The sequence below is a fragment of the Lissotriton vulgaris genome, chromosome 10 (assembly GCF_964263255.1).
Source record: "Lissotriton vulgaris chromosome 10, aLisVul1.2, whole genome shotgun sequence".
Classification (NCBI taxonomy): Eukaryota; Metazoa; Chordata; class Amphibia; order Caudata; family Salamandridae; genus Lissotriton; species Lissotriton vulgaris.
In genome coordinates this window covers 788,023,255-788,047,270 of record NC_141698.1, presented here as the reverse complement: position 1 = coordinate 788,047,270, position 24,016 = coordinate 788,023,255, and the positions used below count along the sequence as shown (strand labels likewise).

The 24,016-nt window shown below is 46.4% G+C and overlaps 1 protein-coding gene across 2 annotated transcripts in view; it reads left to right on the top strand.

Moving 5' to 3' along the window:
- Nucleotides 1-24,016, top strand: part of CPVL (carboxypeptidase vitellogenic like) — a 632,086-nt gene that overhangs the window by 243,869 nt on the left and 364,201 nt on the right. The gene's annotated exons all lie outside the window — the stretch shown is intronic.

Here is a 24,016-nt window from a genome sequence, read left to right as displayed (position 1 = left end):
CATTCCTTTCCCCAAACCCAGAAAGAACTACGAGCCTTTTTGGGCCTTTTAGGGTATTATAGACGCTTTATCCCCCGGTTTTCGCAGATAGCAGCCCCCTCACAGACCTATTAAAGAAGTCCATAAAAACCGAAGAGGCCCTACGACAACCACATCCCTCCTTGCTTGATGCCTTCCACCACTTGAAAGACATCTTACTGTCTAGTCCCGTTCTCATCAGCCCAGACTATTCACAGCCATTTATACTCCAAACTGACGCTTCCGAACAGGGTCTAGGGGCTGTCCTGTCACAGAAAGACCCTAATGGAGACGAACGGCCCATCCTTTTTTTAAGCCGAAAACTGTTCCCCCGGGAGAGAAACTACGCCGTAGTGGAAAAGGAGGCCCTAGCCATCAAATGGGCGGTGGACAGCCTCCGCTACTACCTCGAAGGCAGAGAATTCATTCTGTACACTGACCATGCCCCGCTGGAATGGATGGCCCGTAACAAGGGACACAACGAAAGAGTTCTTCGTTGGTTCCTTTCCCTGCAGCCCTTCAGGTTCAGGACTCTCCACAGGAAAGGCACTGATCAAGCAAACGCTGACTATCTTTCCCGATACCCTTGTCAGCTTACCCGATCAAGAAGGACAGCTAGGGGAAGGGGATGTGATGGGACCACGGCGCTGTCAGCGCTGATACCACGTCGCCCATCCCGGTCACAACAACCATTCCCTGTTACCCGGACAACCATCACAACCAGGACTTTACCCCTTTCTCTTTTCCTGCAGGGACCAGTCCCAACGCGGAACACACCGGGACCCCGCGACCCCGGAAGTCCCTCCCCCTTTCCGGAGGCGGACCACAGAAAAGCAGGAAGAACAGACAACACCGCGTTCCAGCAGGAAGACTCGTGGCAGGAGACGGCGTGCGAAGAACCCCCGGAGAAGAGAGGCGAACCCGAACCAGGAGACGAGGTCTGGACGGAGGACTGGTGGAGTCCAGAGGAGGACGCTGGAGAGCGGCCGCAACTCAAGGACGGAGTTGCGGCGGGCCAAGTGAGTACCAGTTCCGCGTGTGTGTAGATAGGAGGCTGTTAGAGTGTCTGTAAATAGTAGGCTGTAAATACAACCCGTGTAAAATAGAGTTCCCCCCTCACGTTTCACCGCGCACTGTGGATAGAGTGTATATTTGTGTGAGAGTGGCACAATCACGACTGTAGATAATACCTCCCCCACGTCCTGACACAAAATCACCCTCCGCCCTGACCGTGCTGTCTCTTCTCCTCTCTTACCTTCCCCTCCCTTTCCTCACCTTCGTTCTTGCCCCAACACTCTGGTGAAGGAGACAGTCTCCTACCCTCGGTTTGACCGACAGAACTAACGGCCCCTATTCTCTCTCTCCTTTCCCCCCCTCCGAGGAACCACCGTCCGGGAGCTGAGCCGACTGCTGCCTCAAGGTCCAGTCAAGACCAACATCTGTCCCTGGACTTTCACCGCAGGAAGACTCATCACCTCGGAACCGGAACCTGCAATCCTCTAGAACCCTCTTTTCCCTTGTACCCTACCCTTGGAAAACTGTACTGTAATAAACACCGGCTACGAGATAGCCCACTACATACGGCCTCTACGCTTGTTATTCCGGTCCGCTCCCACCCCACGCTTACACGCGATCAGTGCACTGCTAGCTCTGGGTTGTGTATGAAAGCGAGAAGTGTGCCTTTAGGCTAGGTTTGGTTGAGAGACTGATATGTGATCGGGTGGTGGCAGCAGGCTAGGTATTTTTTGGGCACATGTAGCAAATCTGCCTTTCTACATGGCCATTCCAGATTTTGACTTTTTTCTGGACCATATGCCAGACTTTCCTGTATGAAAGATAATTCTGATATGAAGAAATAATCTCTGAATTAATGCAAATGGTCTGAAATGAAGATTAGGGTCTTGTTTGTCCAGAGAAATGTGTTCCACTGCAGCTGAGGTAATGCCATGTGGGTTTGGAGCAGAGTTTGTTGATGCATCAAGTGGTTAATGAGTGATGTTAATGAGAAGTAGAGAAAAAGGGGACAACCTTGCTTTGTTCTGCTCTGAAATGGATAGGATTCAGAAGTTGTTCCCTAGCTTGTCTTTAAAACCTCTCTATTCTCCCTTAGGCATAACGTGCTTCCAGTTCACTTGATGGAATGACTTTTCAACATCTAACAAGATTGCGCTGTTTGAGCTCATGCCATCTCTATTCCCAGGAATCATGCCATTTAGTTACTTTGTGCCTCTGTTCCCAAGTTTAACCTTCATGAAGCCAGATTGCCCTTTCATTGACACCTTTTTAGGTCTCGCTGGTGTTAGCAGCGCATAGCGCTGCTCCAGCGAAAGACCTATTGTTGTGGGTTTGCCGGGAATGGAGGACAGGGGGGTGGTTACGCTCTTTTCCTTAGCGATTTGACCTCGTGGGTGCGCACGCCCAGCCCGGCCCCGTGCATATCTCCTGTCCCACATTCACAGCCTCTCTCACTCGCGCGCAGGCACAGCCACACTCACGCATGCGCACACATTCACACATGCGCGCGCACACACACATGCGCACACACACACACACACACCCACGCAGGGACATCAGGACGCATTTACACAGACACACAGCCCCACATATACACACGCACAGCTACACCCACACACCACCACACACGCGCACACCCCCACCACTCCCCCGACCCCCTACCCCCCCCCCCCACTCACCGGCTGACGCTGAGACTCGAACCTGGCTCCCGTTCCAAATTCAGATATTATGACCGTTACCCTCTCCCTCTCCTGCTTTGACTGGTACATTACATATTTCTCAGGACTGAAAAGTCCAGAACACTTTCAAAGAGGCACAGGGTCTTCTACCTGTAGGCCCAGTTCTTTCTGATGCCTCCTGAACTCTTAAGTAACAGTGACAGGAGATTCTCCGCAGCGTGCGGCTCGTTCTAGTGACGCCATTCACACCAGGGAGGCAACTACGATCGCCATCTGGAGTGTGGCAAGACCCTCCCAGGCTCCTAAACGCGGGCTGCTGTCATGGGGCTTGCTCTGGCAGTATGATGTGTATTAGCGCGCTGTGCCCTGCACTGAGATGTCAAGAAAATGAAACTTTCACCTGCCTCGATCTGTTAGAGGCCGTGTCACGTGTGACATTTTTATGCATTAGATGCGTCCTTGGAATGGTTTCTCATGTAAAATTGTAAACATACGCAAGGAGTCTAGCATGTGTTGTGAGATAAAGAACCAGGAATTGTTAGTATTTGTGTTTGTTCTTTTTTAACTGTAGCAGCGTTCCGAGACTTGAACTCTCAAATGTCTTACTCGTCCTGTCGAAGTTCTTCGTGTGCATTCTGGGGGTTGGAGTGTTTGTTTTTTTACCGGGGTAAAAAGAGGTTTCAGGTCCTAGAATGCCAAGTTAAAATTTGACGTGGATTAACTTTTCACGCATTGGCCTAGGAAACTTCACAGCCTGGGTGAGGGCAACAGCATTGAGAACAGCATCGAGAAGCTACATTACAACACCTTAAACCAGCTTTACAATTTTTGGTGGAATTTGTAATGTTTTACAAACTATCACAGAACTGACATTATAGTTCACAGCTTCCTGTACTGCTTTGGGGACCCAATCTACTGCCTGTATGCAGCTGCCGCCCACTGCACAGCGGTTCCTCCACCTATGCTCCCTTGCACAACAAACATTACCACTGATACTGCTGATGGTCTATGCCACAACTATTATGGCAGCCCTCGCTGTCCATGTACCAGAGGGCAAGCGTCAGCAATACCTTTCTCGCAGCTTATGTTGTGAGGGGAGTAATGTGATTGGTTCCCATCAGGGGTGTGTTGGTCTGTGGTTCCCATCAGGGGTGTGTGGGTTTGTGGATTTTCTCAAAGGGTAAATGGTGTACACAGCTGATTAACTATTTTTAACAAGCATTTGCAATGCAAAAGGTCTCGCTGTTATGCATGTTTGAGTTATTGGCATTGAAAATGGTTATGCCTTTTATTTTGGTTTTGGTTTATAAAACAAAAATAAAAGCTATTGTAATTTACAATGGCTTTAGCTTAAACTCTCATAAATACGAGACCTATTGCATTGCAAATGCTTGTAATTTGGAAGTAACAAGTAGACGTTGACGATGATAAACATCGTCTCTCTGTGAAGTTACTAAGCAGCTGGAAATGCATGACTAGTTATCCCAAAAAATGGCAGCTCCCAGACTAAATATGCAGAAGTTCACAATCTGTGACACACTGTGCTCTTCACGGCCGAGGATATTAACTTTCTGCCATCTTGTCCATGTGTACACACGTCTGACAGAAGCACATTTCAAACCTCCAGGCAAGATAATATTTCTTTTCCCAAGTCGTTTTCAAACAGAAATATGTTAAAAGCATACTTTAGCCTGTTTGTGTTTATATTTGAGGAGGCATGAAGGGATATAAATGAAGCAGAAAACAGCTTGAAAGAAAAGCTATGCTCTGTAACTAGCAAGTGCTACTTGCAGAACACTGCATGTCGCAGCAGGGAGCGTTACAATTAAATGAGACACCTTGCTGTCTTGCATCCCAACCCACAAACGGACTTGTCTCTTTGCAAGTAAACTTTTAATGAATAGGTACAGTTATTTAATAAGAGCAGATTATTTTTCTCCTTTTTCTGTGCATGAAGTGCTACCCTGACTCTCTTATGGTTAAAGGAGCCATTCAATAAATGATGTTGCAGTACATTTCAAAACCGTCCACAGTCATCAAGCACATCTACATTCTACATTGCCTATTCTGGGTGAGTGTTAGAAATGGAGCACTCTGTAAAAATAGCTGTTTTTTCACTTCTCAATGTTCGGTGGTTCGTTTTAGCTTGTTAATTGGAAGTGCTACAGTAAAATGTCCACGGAGTGAGCTGGCTCGTCCTCTGGCCAAACCCCAAATGTCTCTATTTTCCTAGTTGCTTCTGTGCACAGGCCTTGGTATTTAAAACTGGCCCTACTCGGATCTAAGCAGCAAGCGCCTAACCCACCAGTTCTTTGACCATATTAGTTAGTTGTTTTAAGTTATGCCAATACGGCTTATAAAGAGAACGTCTGCCACCACATATGGCTGATTCGCGCTATCAGGACCTAAGTGAAGGTATGGGTTTAGGGAACATCCACGTTTGTTAGTGTTGCCTTAATTACATTTTGTTTTTGTTGCATCTAGAAACTAGAAAAACAAGCAATTGCAATGTAATAGGTCTTACATAGGCAATGTAAATGACAATGACTTTTATTTATGTTTTAAAAACCAAAACATAAATAAAAGGCCTTGTCATTTACAATGCCACTAGCTCAAACTCGCGTAAATGCGGACCTATTGCATTGCAAATGCTTGTTTATAAGGACCCTGCCTATATCTACTGGGGTCTCCACCCCTGGAACACCTAGGGGAGACTTTAGGGGTTCTGAATCTGTAAAAATATTGCAGATCCTCACTCCACAGTGCTCCAAGCACAAAAGTCGATTTTGTAAAGCTCTTTACCACAATATTGGGAGTGAAATGTGCAATTTCAGTTACCCAGGGCATCTAGAACTCATTTTAATATGGTCCTCCTTATAAATACCTGAGCCCCTGCCCCTGGAACACCTAGGAGAGACCGTGGGGGTACCTAACAAACCCTAACATTGCAGTTTATCAAGCACCACAGTAGAGTTTGGGCACAATTTGTATTTTAACAGCAGTCCTGCAACACAGGGCTGCTATTCAACTAACCTCTGACTTTAGCACTGCACACATGCAAGTGCAGAAAAGATGCTGGCCTTTAAACATATCCTATTATATGCTTGGGTAATGAAGGTAGTTTTAACCCCCCTGCACCTATTATGTACTAGGGCCTTATAGGTAAGGACATGCCAATCATAGGGGAACTCTAACTCCTAGTGTATGCAGGTGTTTTCACTGTATTCCAAGTGCCTCTTTCAGCATAGGACTGGCCCTGGGCAGGCAGAGCCCAGGGTCAGTCAGAGTCAGTTATCACCAGTATCAGTCAGCAAGAAAAGTTGGGGGGTGACCAGGGCACAGGATGACTTTGCAACTTCTAGCGAAGCAGATCTTTTGTAAATGTCATTTTTACGTCTGGCTTAAAGTGCACCGGTCACCCTAATTATATAACCACCAGAAAAAGAGAAACTGAGAGCGGGGCTTAGGCTCCCCTCATGTGTTGATATCTTCTACTATCTGTGAAGAGGACTTGTATTGCATTGTGTTCCTTTTTCTTAAAAACGTGCTCGAAATAGTAGACCTTAGATGGTTATAGTACCAAGCCTATGCTCGTGGCAAACGGCCTGAGAGATTCATTTTGAAAAGTTGTGTTATACACCATAAGTCTGTTGTGAATGATTAAAACCGAAACCGCAGACTTGACTGATCCATTCTGAAAAGTGTATGCTAAAAGCAATATGCCTTTAAGGGTGAATTGTTTTTACTGTCCCGTTTAATGCCATGAAGTGAGATTATAAATTATTTCAGCTCTTGCCTATTTTAGCTTTGATTACATCTTCTTGGATTATACATGGTTTGTGTTATTTCTTGGTTGGGATTCCAGCAAGGCTTTGACTGTCTCACATTTCTGTTCAAACCCAACTCTGAGCAGAAGAGGTGTTTTTCTGTCCAGTATATAAATATTCACGGGTTCTGCTCATGAATGGCTTTTGACAAGTGATACTTTTTGATCACAGTAGGGCTCTGAATATGTCACCCTCTTGCAATGCTGGAGTTTTAATTGCGCAGAGATGAGGATATACTGTAGTTTGAACTGTACCATCGCTTTACTTCTTACTTTTGTCCTATTCTGCAATGATTAGGCCAAGTAAGAGGGTGATACATAGACAGTTAACATTGCTCTGATTTATTATTTCCTTGTGTTAGATGGGTCCTGTTTTACTTAAAAAGGTATTCGACTACAAACTTAAAAATATATTTTTTTTACCTCCAATGATAAACCAGTGCACTGTTTACATACCATATTTTCTAGCCTACATTATACATTTTGGCAGTAATTTGCGTTCAAATATAAAATTAAGTATGTCTGCTAACAGGTACTCTACACACTTTATGGACTTTTTTGTATTTTTTACAATTAATTCACATTCTTTGTGACCACTGTATTTTCTGAGACAGTATTTATTCTGTGACGCAGCGCCTTCAGAATGAGACAATTTATTAAATTTTACAAACTCGGAATACAATGGTTATTCCTTCTATCAGAAATATATGTGTTTCAAAGCTAGAGGGGACTATTGCATTTGTGCATTGTTCAAAATTGAGAAGTTTTTAACTTCTTTTTGCTGTCACTGACCGATACTCTTCATATATAGATGTTGGGGAATTTATAAACACAGGTGGCGATCAATTGGGAGGACTGAATAATTAAATGTACACCAACCAATGTATGTCCTTTATTTTTCCACAGTCCAGCATCAATGGCAAGTTACCCTCCTTTTCCTTTTTGCCACAACTTCTTTGCTTCGAACACTGACAGTAGAAAGATTTTAATGATCAAATTGCACACCTTCGCCTGTCCTAGTTTCTTTTGCTTCTCCTCAGATGCATAATTAGTTCACTTTATTAAAGTCTGGGGGCATGGCTTAGCCGACGACGGGAATGGCCGCGCTGGGCTAAAGCTCGCCCGGTCCTGTAACCCATCCGGACAGTTCCCGGCCACCAATTCGGCCCATATTTGCAGGTAGGCTGGCGGAATGAAGGGGCAGCGTCCACGCAAGCTGGGGACGGGCGCCCGGCCCTGGTGACAGCGATATTCGCGACTATCGAGCGGCAGCACAAGATTGCGCACAACAAGATGGTGGCCAGCCGAGACTGTAATCCTCGTTCCCTGGCGGCATAGAGCTGCAGCGAGCTACGCACGGTCTGGTGGTGCGGTGAGTGAGGGCGGTGGACCGGCTTTATCTGCCCGGAGCCCTGCCCAGCGGTAAGCATTTTGTGGCACTGCGATGTTACCGGACCTCCGGCGTGGGGTCCAATCCTACAGCCGCCGCGGGCCTTGCTGCGAAGGGGGGATCTTAATCGTAGTGCCTGCGAGCCCTGGCTTGACCGGGATTGCGGCGCTTAACAGCCGATTGGTTTGGCGCCCCTAGGCCCTGGAGACTATCGGGGCTGGCAACTGAGTGCATCCTGGGCCTCTCTTTGCCCCCCGCTGGAACTCCCCGGAGCCCTGGACTGTACTTGTCCTGCTGGGGCCTTGACCTGCCCGCCTTGCCTGCGCAATTGAGGACCCTACCGCCACTGTGAGGGCCCTATAGAGACCCTCGGTCGCTCTCTGGCTCTGGGCCTCGCGGGTGGACATAACATATATACCACTATGGGGGGAAATATTTGACTTCAAGATAGTGGCGAAGCAGGACAATCTGATAACTGCAGAGACCCACTGTTCTTGTGCTATTTTATATAAACTGCGCTATCGTTGACCGTTACAGACAGCGGCCTGGTCCATACTGGTGATGCATGCAGTCACTAAAAGGGTGCCATCGTAGAAGACTAAACCTCCATTGAGGGTGTTCCACTGACTCACTCAACAGACCACCCTCTGGTAGGCCATCCGGGACTCACGCGACATGGGCCGCAAGACTCTGAAACAGCATCAACTACCCTTTGAAAAAATTGCAGATACCAGTCGGGAACCACCTAGTGAAATGGCGGCTGGGGGGCAGTCGCCACATGCACCGGTGGAAGAAACCAGCCAGTTGGGCCCCTTACTGCTGGAGATGAGGGCGGGATTTAAAGCGCTAGATGTTTGTTTTGATGCTTTGGACAAACATATGGCGGATCTGGGGGCAAAGATCCAGGTGCATGACAGACGCCTTGACATGGTGGAATCCAGCACATCCGATTTGGAGGACGGAATGACCCAGATTGTATGGAGCGCATACTGAAGGATGTAGCAATGAAAAACGAGGATTTAGAAGCGAGGAGTCGACGAAACAACATCCGCCTCGTAAGCGTTCCGGAATCCGCGTGGACACTCTGGTGGAAACTATCCTGTGCGACCTCTTTCGCAAAGAGGTATTCACCCCAGGCTTTGTGGTAGAGCATGCGCACAGGTTCCTTGGACCGAGACCCAACCCTGGCCTTCCACCCAGACCCATCATAGCTAGGATAATGAACTTTAGAGATCGAGACACCGCATTGTACCTGGCCCGTGAAAGGAGCACACTCACATGGCAGGGTTCCAGGTTGTCCCTATACCCTGACTTCACCGCCATGGTGCAAGACGCTTGAAGAAAGTTTCAGGGAGCTAAGGCTACACTCAGAAACCTGGGACTAAAATATGGCATGCTTTATCCTGCCAGATTGAGGGTGGAAGTCAGTGGCCCCTCCCGCATATTCGAGAACCCAACGGAGGTGCAAGAATTTTGCCACTCATACAAACTTAGCAAGCACCCATTGGGCGATGCCACATCCTCAACACCTCCCGTCCCCCCCTTACCCCCCCCCCCCCCCCCCCCATAGTGGGTCGGATGCCAGCGCAGACCTATTCTCTGGCTCGGGACATGGTTAATTGTTATAAATGCATGTATTAACGCTGCTTTCTTTGTTAATTGTTAATGCTGGGGCTTGTCTGAACAATAAGGAAGCATTATGTCACTGGTTACTGGACCGTTGTACGTCCCCACATTTGGTGTACACCAAGGAGTTGTTTTTTTTGTTTTGTTACGATAACAGGCACCCCATTAGAATGGTTTTTCATCTGCTCCAACATTTATGGGTTCCATGTAATGTTCCTGGAAAATGGGGATTGCCTCTCCGAATGGGAGGGGAGGCTGGGTGGGGGGGTTGTGGGAAGGGAATCGAAGTTCAAGCTTTGCACTAAGTTTATGTTGTATTTAATCACAGACAATTTTGCAGGGTACAAATCTTGGCTCTGTCAGTACTGTACATAACCCGCTATCATGGCACAAATAGGCCACAACTCCAGTCCCTCAGGTGTGACCTTAGTCACATGGAATGTGCGGGTTTTAAATGATACCGGTAAAAGAAGGCGGGTAGTACATTACTTGACCCGTCACAATGTGGACGTCGCCTTTCTTCAAGAAACAAATCTCCCCACTGTTGACCGGTCCCGCTTTGCATCCTCGTGGGGCCCACACTGTTATTTTGCCAACTATAGCAACTGCGCTAGAGGCACAGCCATTCTTCTTCATAAGCGACTCCCCTTCAAATGCCTCTCAATTGTATATGATGATGCAGGCAGGTTTGATTGTGGAGGGCACACTTTTCAACCACAAGATTCGATGGGATGTATATAACACCCCAACGTTGATTCTCCTGATTTTTTTCATACTCTGCACCCAACTGCTACAACTAGGCTCCACACCTCTCCTTTTAGGGGGCGACTTTAACGTTGCCTTCGAACCTATAGCTGACAGCACGTCCGCAGCCCCAGACCCTAAACCGAGAGTGTGCAAGGCCCTGTATTCCATGTGAGAAAACCTCAAATTACTAGACATGGGATGGGTCCGTGACCCGATCCACACCACGTATACACATTATACCGGCGGCAGGGACACTTGGACGCGGCTTGATTATTGATTGGTATCCTCTGAACTCTCTAGGTGGTTTCACAGGATGCAGACATTCCTCAGGTCATATTCTGATCACTCCCTGGTCTTATTGGGACTACTGGTCCCTCGCCCCGAGGGATTCGAAAGGCAATGGAGGTTCCCGAACTGTGCTCTGGAAGACAAGGTGTTTAAACAAGAACTCTATGTAGCCATAGAAGATTAGAAGATTACTTTGAAAACACTGGCTCTGTGGACTCTGAGGCGATGTTATGGGAGGGATTTAAGGCTTATATGAGGAGAATATGCATCTCCAAAGGTTCTGGGGTTCTCCGCAACATACGGGGCACACTTTCCCGATTAGAAAATGAACTGACTATACTGGACACTGCTCAGATAACTTCCGACAAGGGATACAACATAAAAAGAGCAGCACTGCTATTAGAGTACAAAGAGGTAGCTGACCGGGAAATACTTTATATGGGGAAATACCATAATGCTAATGTTTACGGAGAAGGAGATCGCCCTGGACCTATACTAGCGCAAATGCTCCGACCTCCATACGCGAAAGCATACGTCACAGAACTCCACTCTGCATCGGGGACTACACTTACAGACACACTGTTGATACAACAGGAGTTTTTAACTTATTTTAAGGCACTGTACACCACCAAACTAGGGCAGGACCGTGCTGGCCAAGAGTCGTACCTCTCAGAGATAGCCTTGGTGTATTTGGAGAAATTCATGCAAGATTTTCTAGCAGAACCCATCCCAGCAGACCGCAAAAATGAAGCCATCACAGCCCTAAATCCACAGCCCCCCCTTTGGATGGATTTACAGGTGAATTTTATAAAACCTATAAAGACCTTTTGGTCCCCACCTTCTAGATGTTTATGCTGAAGCTCTGGAAAAACAGCAGCTTCCCCCCTACCCTGCGAGAGGCGGTTATTATTCTGCTCCCTAAACCCGGCAAAGATCTTCTGCACTGTAGCTCGTATAGACCCCTATCATTATTAAACCTAGACTATAAAATCCTCACTAAGGCGCTAGCATGCCGCCTCTCACTACTCATGGAGTCTAGAATATCCCCCGCTCAATCAGGCTTCATTCCTCACCGATCCACTGCTTTCAATCTCCGCACCATGTTTAACACTATCCACAGAATAAGCCCAGACACCCCCACAGCGGCCATCCTCCTTGACACCGAAAAGGCTTTCGACTCCCTAGAGTGGCCCTTCTTTCTTTCCATAATGCAACGTATGGGAATGCCCCAGTGTTTCATTGCTACTACTGCCTTGCTATACACACAACCTACAGCTCGGCTCCGACTAAACGGCACCCTGTCGACCCCATTCATCCTATCACGAGGCATGCGACAGGGCTGTCCCCTCTCTCCCTTATTATTTATTCCAGCAATGGATCCACTGATCAGACACTTTCAAGAAAAGCATTTAGACAGGGGACTTCAATTCAACACTGGCCCACTATTGGTTTCCCTATACGCCTATACGCAGATGACACGATTCTATACGTTCGTGATCCCCAAACAAACCTGGACTATCTCCTCAGAGAAATCATCCGATTTGGCACATTCTCCGGACTAGGGATTAACTGGCGCAAATCAGGGCTGTCCCCTCACGGCTGGCACAACCCGATGGGTCCCAGAATTTCCTTTGGATTGGTGCGAGGACTCGGTGAAATACTTAGGGATACACATCCATCTAGACACAGACCAGAATATACGCCGTAATTACGGTGTAGCTATCTCCCAATTAGAAACGCGAATTGAATCCTGGCTTAAACTTCCCCTCTCCTTGGCGGGACGAGTTACACTGGTAAAAATGATCGTACTCCCAAAATGTTTGTATTTGTTTCATTATATACCAATCCCACTCACTAATAAATGTTTCAACACTCCCCTATGATAGAGGAGGTTAGGGGGTCCCGGATCTTAAGTTATACTTTCTGGCTGCACAATGCAGCTTCGCACAGACATAGTACCATCCAGATGCGAGGATTACATATTTGCGCCCAGAAACTGACTTTGTTTTGCCTAACACACTCGCCACTGTTTTATCCACTGGTATCCCTAGAGACCCCAAAGACATACAGCCAGTTACCACCACCAGCTGGACGTGGCTTACACTGAGCCGTATCACTCACATACAAATTCTATACTCCTCCTCCCTGCCACTCCCTAACGCCACTTTCCTACCTGTAACTGGTGAAAAGCTGGTACAAAGAACCTGCGCTAAATTTAACATCGCCACGATGGGTGACCTCTATCCGACTGGCCATGTTTTGACCCAGAGGACATGTCTGCCTCCTTAGATGTCACATTCATGGACAGGTTTATTTTGGCCAGATTACGCTCTGCCCTACGAGCCCAGCTTCCTGACTACCCAGTAGAACGACCCCTCATTTCTACACCTTACATTGGTGATAACTAGCAGCAAAGGGTTCCATCTTATATCCCACCTATACAGGCCGTGCTCTGACCTGATCCCAGTGGACGATGGAAGACTGCGTAGTGCATGGGAGTTAGACCTGGGCAACCCGATCACTGATGAACAATGGGCGGCCTGCTGCAGAGTTACTAGTACAGTCTCACTAAACGGTAGATATAAACTGATACACTTTAAATTTTTACGTAGAATTTGTTACACCTGCCCGAGTCACAGTATGGATCCCACCAGACCACATTGCTGCCTCCCACCAGACCACATTGCTGCCAGCGTGCCAAGACCCGCAGGCTGACTTCTTGCATCTCGCATGTACTTGCCCTCGAGTCCACACATTTTGGGTCGCAGTACACAACCTCTTAAGTAAAATGATACAGGTCCCCTTGGTGCTCGCGCCCAAGATAGCCCTTTTGGGATATGTAGTTCATATCCCCCTGAAAGTACGCAGATTCGCAGCTATCTCCTTATTCCTGGCCTAAAGGGAGGTCGCGATTTATTGGGGTAGCAAGAGGGCACCGACGACAACTGGTTGGATCCTAAGCCTTGCGACCTGCTCTATGAAGAGCGACCTGTACGCTGACACTATCCCGCCTTCCTCCAGGCCTAAGGACATATGGGGCCCCCTCCGAGCTTTCCTTTCACTACAGCAGCAGGACCCCACACACAACAAGAGCAGGGTATTGTTCAGATTGGGGTGGGTTAGAGAGATGAGCTACATGTATAGATGCTCCTTAACGTGTTCCATGAAAACATAACAAATGGGATTGTGGTTGTTTTTCGGTGTGGGTGCATGTTGGGGGACTCGGGAGGGTTCCCTTGAATTGAAACAATGATGGTCCACATACCGTGGTTTTAATGTAAATCAAATATGTTACTGTAACCGCTGGCTTGTCCTATAGTGCATTATTTGGTTGGTCATGATGAATATGTTCAAGATGTACCCTATTTATACTACAATTGAACTCTGTGCTCTGCATTACTTTTTTCACACAAAATGCTAAATAAAGTTGTTTTTTTTAAAACTTGAAAGTTTTAAACTAGTGAGTTTTTGTGATGAAATGCAGTAATACCAAAACATAAACTTTGTTAATTTAGCAGCTCAAACATTACACTTTATTGAAGCATATACTATCTAGGAATGCCATTACCCCATCATCTTTTACCTATACATTTGTGAAAAGGGGGCACAGGTTCCAGATTTGTTTGGTAATACGCATTACCGTCCAATTGAGGAATTTCTTGGCACTGAGAAAGGGGGCCTAACTTACTGTTTTTGCTGCTGGATATGGAATGACTGTAACCGCCCCATTTTCAGTGAATAAGCCTTTCCCATTCCCCTCAAAAACACACCTTTGGTGCAGTTGTCCTGCAATTCAAATACATATTTGTAACTAACTGTACCCGGCCACGCGTTGCTGTGGATCAGTCTGTTTAAATGTAGGAGAAAGAAAAGAGTAAGCGCACGTTTCTAATATGTTTAATTTCACAATGCTTGTGGGTATACAATGTTTTTGTGACTATTGTCTCTGTGTCCCTTGTAGTTGCTGCGCATCAAGCAATAAATTAATAGATAGGGTCTGTTCAGCCTTTCGATTAAAAACGCGCGCATATTGTACACGATCGTATTCAAATCCAACGTTGTGCATCTATAAACACGCGCTAATGTTGCAAAGTGAACCAACTCCTCCCCCCTCCCTCCACCCACTTCCCGGTCTGCCATCCTGACACCAACTGTCCATCCTAATATATGTAGACTATTGTCTCCATGCGTCCTTTCTTAATGTTGCAAAGTGAACCAACTCCTCCCCCCTCCCTCCCTCCACCCACTTCCCTGTCTGCCATCCTGAGACCATCTGTCCATCCTAATATATGTAGACTATTGTCTCTATGCGTCCCTTGTAGTTGTTGCGCAGCAACCAAATCGATAGGGTCTGTTCGGCTTTTCGATTAAAAACATGCACGTATTTGACACACGCGTATTCGAATCGAACGTTGTGTATATATAAACATGCGCTTAATCGAATCTAACGTTGTGTCAAAATTTCAAAGCAATCTGTGAAGAACTTTCGGAGATTTAATATTTTGAACAAACTAACATTGACATTTTTATGTGTCTGTTCGGGCTTTCGATTAAAAACACGCGCGTATTCGACACGCACATGTTGGAATCTAACGTTGTGTATATAAAATCAGGCGCATATTCAAATCAAACGTTGTGTGAAAATTTCAAAGCAATCGGTGAACTTTCGGAGATTTGCAATTTTGAACAAACTAACATTTACATTTTTATTTATATAGATTGCCTTAATATCTACTTTTCGCATGTTTCAGTAAAAATCTAATTTGTCTTTCACAACAAACAAAATGTTGCCTTTCTATCTTGGAAGCTACAGTCTCAGCTATATCATATGCATGGAAACGCACACTACAGTTATTGGCATAATTAGTTTAGTTTTCCTACTTGTTTTATGTTGAGGACCCAAAATCTGGTAGGTGTCAATGGCCACGCTCTTGTTTTTGCATCAGGTCATTTTACTAAAGAAGCAGGAGTGTCAGCATAAATAACTGCATTTCCTTGTACTGCATTTTGTCATAATGTTTTACTAACTTACTCGTTAGAACCTGTGAAAGGACATAAATTGTCTCAATTGGCATCCAGATATCCATCCTATGTGCTTATTGGATTGCTCATTAGACCCAAAAAATGGCAAATGTTTGGGCCAATTACAAAAAGTTGGAAAGATCACCTGGTAAATAAATACATGGAAAAAGGGTATTAAGGATATATTCTATTACTGTTATACATTTAATTTGTTCCCACCAAATTTAACAATCTGGTGCATTAATGTTTTCCTAAACGTTGCAATTATTAACAAGTCAAATGCATTAGCCTTAAACATAAGCATAAACATTGGCTAATTAATCTAAAGCTTACTCACACCAAACTATTCTAGATAAGCGCACTGTGATCCGTCTTTTTTAGGGCATTATTTCTAAACCTTGGCATCCATGATCAAAAAGATGATAAACTTGCGCTTGCATAAAACATACTGATGGCCTGTATTGATCTCCTTAAATCTTTTTTTGTTTGCTTTATAAGCAATTTTGCTACTTTTTTTACAACCGTACTACCACACAATACGACCATTTCCACACGTCAACACAGTAGGCATATATAAAACGTACTTACATTAAGACCCTCACATCCAGTCCATGGAAATAAAACCACTTGCCCCAAATCGTGTTGTGTTTTTGAGTACAACCCGTACTTTGTAAGTTAGCCTTTCTTTGTATCCATACTAGTCTACCCTTTTCCACCGTAGCGGGTAAGGGACTTCCATTTGTTGGCAATTATGCACTGGGACATAAAGGTCTGTTCCTTTCTCGGTCCCCCGCTTTCTTAAAATAGACCTAACAATGCGATTCTGTGGTTAAGATCAATCCGACGGCCCAGGACCATAAAAAGCTCCTTTCCTATTCCCTCCCAGAAGGGGGTGAGTGCGGTACATGTTCAGACCCTGTGAAGAAGTCAGTCTCTGCCAGGGAGAAGCATGCGCATTGGGCCTGAGAGGTTCGGCCAGCACTGTATAGCCACCGAGGGGTCATTTAGGTGTTGTGTAGGTAGATAAGTTGAAGCATGCAAAGGTGTGAGGGGATAGCCATTTCCCTAGGGGTCAGCCTGGCCTCACACCATACGTCATCCTCTAGTCCCCCACCCATGCCTCACACGCAGATGCAGCCCTGGGAAGTGTTCAGGGGCATTATTGACTAGAGAGTGATAGATCCTAGAGATAGTTCCTATGCCCAACCTTCCTGTTAAGATGTTCGCTTCAAGGCTGCTAATGTCGAATTTCTGTGCCAATTAGACCATGTTCCAACAGGGCATGGCGCAGTTGCGGGTAGTGATGTAATTGTACATGGTAGAGCTGGTACTGCTCTTGCATGTCCTGCAATGATAGCATGGTGTCTACACGCTAAACATTCCCCTGGTGAATAATCCCTATTCTGTCCCACTGCACAAAACCTTGACTGCCAGCAGTGTGCCGAACTATATTCCCTGCCACAATGGAGTCATTCCAGTGAGTTTGTGTGTCCCATTTAATTAATCAAGCCACCACCCTCCAGCACACCAAGGACACCCGTGTACAGTCTTCGAGTGTTTGGGTGATAGGGGCTAACAGGGCAAACCTAGGCAGCCATCAAGGCCCAGCAGGGTCAATTCCACCCAATAAGAATTGTCCAATCTCCCATTAAAGTAATCCGTGAACTTCACCAGGAGCGCAGCCAGATAATCATAGATGTCTGTCATTCCCAGGCCTAAATCTTAGGGAAAGTGTTTGCCATTTACAAATGCTATGCAATGGCGACCTCCCATCCAGAGAAAGGGGGTAATCTTCGAAGCCAGTGCCTGAAACTACTTCTTAGGGATGGGGTGGGGAAAGTAAAAAAAATATATATACAAAAAACGTGGAAGACTCATCATTTTAAATAGGGCTACCTGCCCTAGTGGATTCAAGGGTAGTCGGCTCCATCGCTGCAGGTCTCTTCTCAGTCTGGCCATCATGGGATGTAGATTGAGGCTCCACACCAATGCTGGGAGATGGGAGATCTAGACAACTAAGTTTTTGAAGGATAAACATTGCAGCGGGATAGCAGCACACCAAGAATATCTGTTTGCGTCTTCCTCAACTGGTAACAAATGGGTTTTAGATTAAGTTACTCTGCGCCCAGCGGCCTTTTCATAGGGATGGAGAATCTCCAAGCATTGAGGGCCAGAGGACTGTGGGTTCTCCAAGAACGGCAAGATATCATCCGCATACAGGCTGCACACTCCTCCAGGCCTCCTACATAGGAACATCCTCACACACAAACTTGACAGCAAATGAGGCATGCCTGTGGCTCAATTGGCAAAAAAGAGTTGAGAGAGAGGACTGCCCTGGCCGGTGCCTCTGGCAGGTGCTCTGCAGATTAGAAAGTACGACAAGAGGGCCCCCTTAACATGAACCTGGGTGGTAAGGCCAGTGTAGAGGAGGCCATCAAGTTTGCGGACAAAAGCCTGAAACACTCCCTCTGTAGTACGTAGTCTAAAGAGATCCAGGCAATGGTATCCAAGGCCTTTTCACAATCTATTTGGAGGAGAGTCATAGGGCTGTGGACTTGATGGGCCTGGGAGGGGACCACCTGAGCTCTACTGGTACCCCTACTTGGCTTGTATTCACGTTGATCCAGGTGGATCAGGTAATGTAGGGCCCGACTTAGCCGGGCAGCCACGTACTTTGCAAACATCTTGACATCAACGTTGATAAGGGAAATAAGCCTGGATGAGAAGCAGTGGTCAGCCGGCTGGTCCATCTTGGGGATCACATCATTAGTTGTCTCTGGTGTAAACAACCCCCCTGGTCTGCTGCCTCAGGGTATAACGCCAGCAGGCAGGGAAGTAGAAGAGATCAGAAATGCTTAAGGAATTCAAACAGAGGCTTTCTGGACATGGAGTCTTTCTCACGGTCAAATAGGACTGAATGTGGCCGAACTCCTCCAATGTAAGCGGTTGGTCAAGTTCAAGGGCAAGAGACGGAGGAATCAAGGGTAGTCAAATTTCTTATAGTAGCAGAGACCCAACTTCCCCTGAGGGCATTGGCACTGCTGCATAATCCACAAAGACCTGCGCCACGTCTGTGGTATGCTCATTCAGGCAGTCTGTGGCATCACAGATCACTGGTATTATTCTGAATGTCTTGTCACTCAAGGCAAGCCAATAGAGGAACATTCCAGTGTCCCCGTGTTCATACACATGTTGAGTGGGCAACCTCCAACACTGCCTAGCATCCTCCAGGGAGATTTGCCTCAGATTTGACCTTGCCAACGCCACTTTGCGATTCAGGTTTGCAGGGGTCTGACTGCACCAGTGCCTCTTCAAAAAATGGATCTGAGTCTCCATGTCTGTCCACAGCGACACTTTGCATTTCTCCTTGCTCCAGATGTACCCCTTAATCAGTCCCCTAAGGATGGATTTACTGGCCACCCAGAGGGTCCTTGCAGATACTACTGTGTTTAGGTTCAATTCAAAGTAGGTTTGGATTTCTGTTTCAAGGAAATTGGCACACTCCTGATTCACAGGGTACCACGTGTTAATTAGCCACTTGGGTCTCAAGTGCGCCTTTGTGGTCCAGCTCATGTAGGAAATAGGCATGATCCAATATGCCTCGGTTGAGGATCTGTTCTTGCGCTAGGTGGAGGACACCTGAAGCCAGATCTGGTCAATGCAGGACAGTGGTTTGTGTGCCACCGTAGCGTATGTATATGTTTGTTCGCCATGGTGCCATGTTCAGTATGCATCACGTTGGCCCAATGAGCCTGCTTATATGGAGAGCTGTGTGGGACATGTTCTATGGCCCAGTCTGGAGGGCTCAGAATTGTCCCAAAGATGGCATTGAAATTACCTCCTATTAATGTGACATCAGAGGGAAGGGTGAGAAGGAGATTTTGAAGCGTTAGTAATGTCTATAGAAGTTGCTGTTGGTGGACATAGGTTGGCAGACAGTTGTACTGTTTTGGCCTTCGAGCCCAACAAAATGCCCCTGTGGGTCATCCTGGGAAGCAGAAGCCACTAGTGGAAACCCCCTTATGTAAAAAAAATTGTCACCCCTTGGGAACCTCGCAAGAGCCCCTCATGGAGCCCTTTGTCGTAGCCGAAGCGACCAAGAAAAGAACAGTGAGTGCCCAACAGGTGGGTCTCCTGAAACATAACGACATCTGGCTGGAAATGTTTCACGTACTCCAGAATGGCCTTTAATTTGATACGATCTAGGAAGCTGTTAACCTTCCATGATCAAACCTAAACAATCAATGACAAGGGGGAGGAGGAATCCATGGCATGCTCAAAAGGACGTATCGTTATTATAATTTAATTTTTCCCATTGTAGTCAGTGGCTCTTGGGCGGGGCGGTCCTTACTAGAGCAGGGAGAGGAGTGATTTGCACTCCTTAAGCATGCACGACTGCATAAATTCCTTCCCGCCCCTAAACTCAACGCCCACACCCGCCCCACCATTCCCAGTCAGTAGCAGCAGGGAATGTGAAAATGGTAGGCTGTACCGTACGTGTAGAGCGTGCAGGGAAAATATCAACTGTGTGTGAACAAACCTAAACACACAAACAAAAGAGCCCAACCTCAACCCCAACCGCAGCAGAAGTCAAATAAGGCTAGAGCTAAGCAAAGGCTCCTGGTGTCCCCCGCAAGAGGATTATAGTGCCCTACAGTGATCTCAATATATCCTGCTATTATGTAACAAGTGGCCAAGCAAACAACCAAACACCACCCGCCCCAACCCCACCCCCAACCCTAAATGTGTGCCTAAAGGTTGTGCACGGCAGAGGAGCAAGATTTCTGCATTGTCCTGCCTTGTTCGGTTGCAAGAACATCTCCGCTGAAGTGTCTGTGTTGTCATCTCAGGTTCCGATTTAGGTCTAGTGTGTCAGAAAGCAGGGCATCTGGATCTGAAACCCAAGCCCTAACTGTGTCACAATGTGGGTGTGGCGAGGTCTGCCTTTTCTGCGGGCAAGGGCTGCCCTTTAAGGAACGGGGTCATTTCATCCTAAGAGATTAAGGGTAGGGAATGAAGGCCATGTCCCCCCATCTTCGCCACAAGGCCCTCCCTCCTTGTAATGACCTACTTTCTCTGTATGTTTTGGTGCTTCAGTCCGTCACCAGGCCATTACTTACCACATCCTTTCTCAGGATCCAGAAAGACACCACATTTCACAACACTTACCAAAGGAAGGAATAAACACTGACAACATATAAGACCATTGCTGAGGAGCTTGCAAATAACAACAAGTCACAACACCTCCCCATCTGAGAGGGTACACAGCGCATGCTCCTCCTAGCAATGTAATTTAGACATCCCTGATGGGAGCCGATTTCCCTCCTGTATCAACAATTACTCATTAGAGGGGAATCGCCCATCCCTCTGTAAGTACTTGGTAAAAAAGGGTCCCAACCTTCCCTCACAAGGAATACAAACAAATGATATGCTCTAGGGTTTCTTTATTACATAATAATAGGATGACAAAAGAAAGAAATAACTAAACATCACAGTAAACATTGGTAGCAATAATCAACACATACATATACATAGAACCTGAAAATAAAAGCATAGTTAGATACAATGAGTACACCTGGAACACCTCACCATAATCTTAGGCGTCTTATCATCTGAAGAAGGGTCCGTCTCTCTTTCCCTCTCTGGCTGGGTCAGGACTCTCTGTTGCACAAACACGACTGCACGTCTGCACCGTGATGTACCATCAGACCGCCAAACCACCAGACCAGCATCTCAGCATCTCTGAATCTCAGAATCCCTCCCTCTCTCAGACCCCCTTTCTCTAATATAGAACTCTACCCTCTATCGAAGCTTCTGGAAGAACCCGCCTACCTTTCTCACAAGATTCCTGTACCTTCCTACACCAGGCACCCAACAGCAGCTGGCCAAGCATTTTGTTATGGCGCCAATGCGAAGAAGGCACATTCCTCCTGATAAGAACTGGTCTGCTCTGGTTCACTGCCGGTGAACAACACATGTAATCTCAAATATCACCTCTCACCTACAGAGGCTCAGAAGATGGCTGCAGTTTAGAATATGGAGTTGCTCAAGCATAGGCCTCTACTACTTGGAAAGCAGAATATTAGACCACGTCAAAGCCAATAGGCTAAAGTCATAATTCACCTAACTCAAATAACACTATGCACTTAATCCCTCAGTATTCATTATGGAGCACCTCTGTGCACCATCACCAACAACACTGCACCTCGACATCCCATACCTTCTATTCTTTGCAAGATTATTCTAATGCAAGACCATCCTACATGAAGGCTAAAGTAACATAGCACACTAGAATCAGTACATAATGGTGGTGATCGAGGGTCATCACAGATCATCAGACCACTAAAGTGGCTCATTCACTACACTCCTGTGTGCCAGGATGTCGGAGTTCACGTTGTTCTGTCGCCCACTCTAAGGCCTGCTCTGGAGTGTCAAAGAAATGGGTAGATGAGTTAAATATCACTTTTAGTCTAACTGGAAAAAGGAGCATATCCTGTAGGTTGAGTGCACAAAGTTTCTGTGTGACTTCTTTGAAGGAGTGTCTGCGCTGTTGGACTGTATGGGTATAGTCCGGGAAAACCATAATCTTGGTATTCTGAAAGCGCTGGTCTTGGTGTTGTGGGGTCTTACGTAGAATGACATCTCAGTCTCAGTAATTGAGGATGCAGGCTTTAACAGGACGAGACGCCGCCCCAGGAGGGGACAGACTGGCCAAAGAGGCAGTTCGCTCTTTACACCACAAAGCACCGGTATAGTTTGTTGGCGGGGATCCAGGATCTCATTCAGCCCTCCAGCAGTTGATCAATGCCCAACATCTCCACCCTCTCCGAGAAGCCAATGAATCAAAGATTGTTACTTCATGACAGTTTTTTTGCGTCTTCGGCTTGTTCTTCCAAGGATGCTGTAGTGGAGAGCAGTTTAGAAACCTGAAGCTTGAGGGCAATCACCATTCCGGCTCTGAGAAGACTCTGGTCTTGGCCTCCGTCACCGTGCCCATAACATTGCAGATGTCCTGGCGCAGCAGACACACATCCACTTGTACTTCAACCAGCTTAGTTTTGACAACTCTCTGGACTCTTGAAGCATCTTAAGGATAATGTCAAGGTCTGCCTCGATGGGCTTGGGCAGGTGAGTGGGCCCCCAGCAGTTCCAGGCACACCATAGGCAGGCCTGGTATATTTAGGCGTTTTTGTCTCCGCTAGTTTTGGCGAGACCTGTCTCATCCCATCTCCCAATACGTGTCAAGCGATGTCGTCGTGAGTGGGTGACTGCGCCTCCTGTGGTCTTCTTACCTCAGTAGGGTAGCATGAGCAGCCAGTGCAGTCTGGAGGTCTCCAATATCCCCACTTAAGTGTATTAGGGGAGTGTCAAATCAAAGTTGGTCGCACCCCCAATGTGTTCTATCACACCTCTGCAGTCCTCCTCACAGCACTTGAAGTCTCCACAATGCGCATAGGACATAGGACAGGCCCAGCACACCCGACAGAGTTCAGCAGGTGGGAGGAGAGGGGGCCCTGTTATGGAATTCAGAGCGTGGTGGGGAGGTAATGGTGTGATTGTCTCTGCTCGTATCGGTAAGCCCAGGGCCTTCCAAGTAGCCAAGGGAAACAGGAGGGGAGGTTCCATCTCAACCTCCTGGGATTCCTCCTTCTGCTCCCAAAACGTGACCACAGTAGTCTGGCACCCGTGATCACCAGGTGGTCCAATCCAATAGCAAGTTGAGTGGGAGTGGGGGGGGGGGGCCATGGCCACGAGTTTCACATGTGTCTGAGCCCCCCACTTTATATTGGTGGAAGATAATTATTGTCCCAAAGTACAGCATGGCCAAGAAATATTGGATATTTTAGATAACTTTGGATGTCTTGCTGTAAATGTGCAAGGTTCTGTATGCTGTTTAATTGAAGAAATATATTTTTTGAACTTGAGTAACTATGCATTAGGTGAATTAAGATGTGTATGATCAGATAAAGACAAAAATGTTCTTCCTCACATCTGTAGTGCCAGCAAAATCTGACTGGCATTACTGAGCCAGCCAAAAATATTTTTAATGCCAGGGTATCTAAGTCCTGTTCAGTCTATATCTGGAGTTTGCTTTCTTCAAGATAATTTGGGGACTTTATTTTTCCGAAATATGTCTAATCGGGTTTGTATTTCTTTTTTTAAATATCACAAATGTAGTTTGGAAGTTGCAGGAGTAAAAAGAAAAACAATAACCATTTTTAAATATTTAACCCTACCTACTATAAATAATGGCAAAGATTCACTGTGAACAAATAATTGTTTTTATATCAGTCCATTTATTGATATAATTTTCATTATCCAGCTCTTAGATTTTGTGGAGTTCTTACCCCCAAAATATCTATAAAATGAGTAATTTACAACTAAATTGGTAGTTGCCCGCTACCT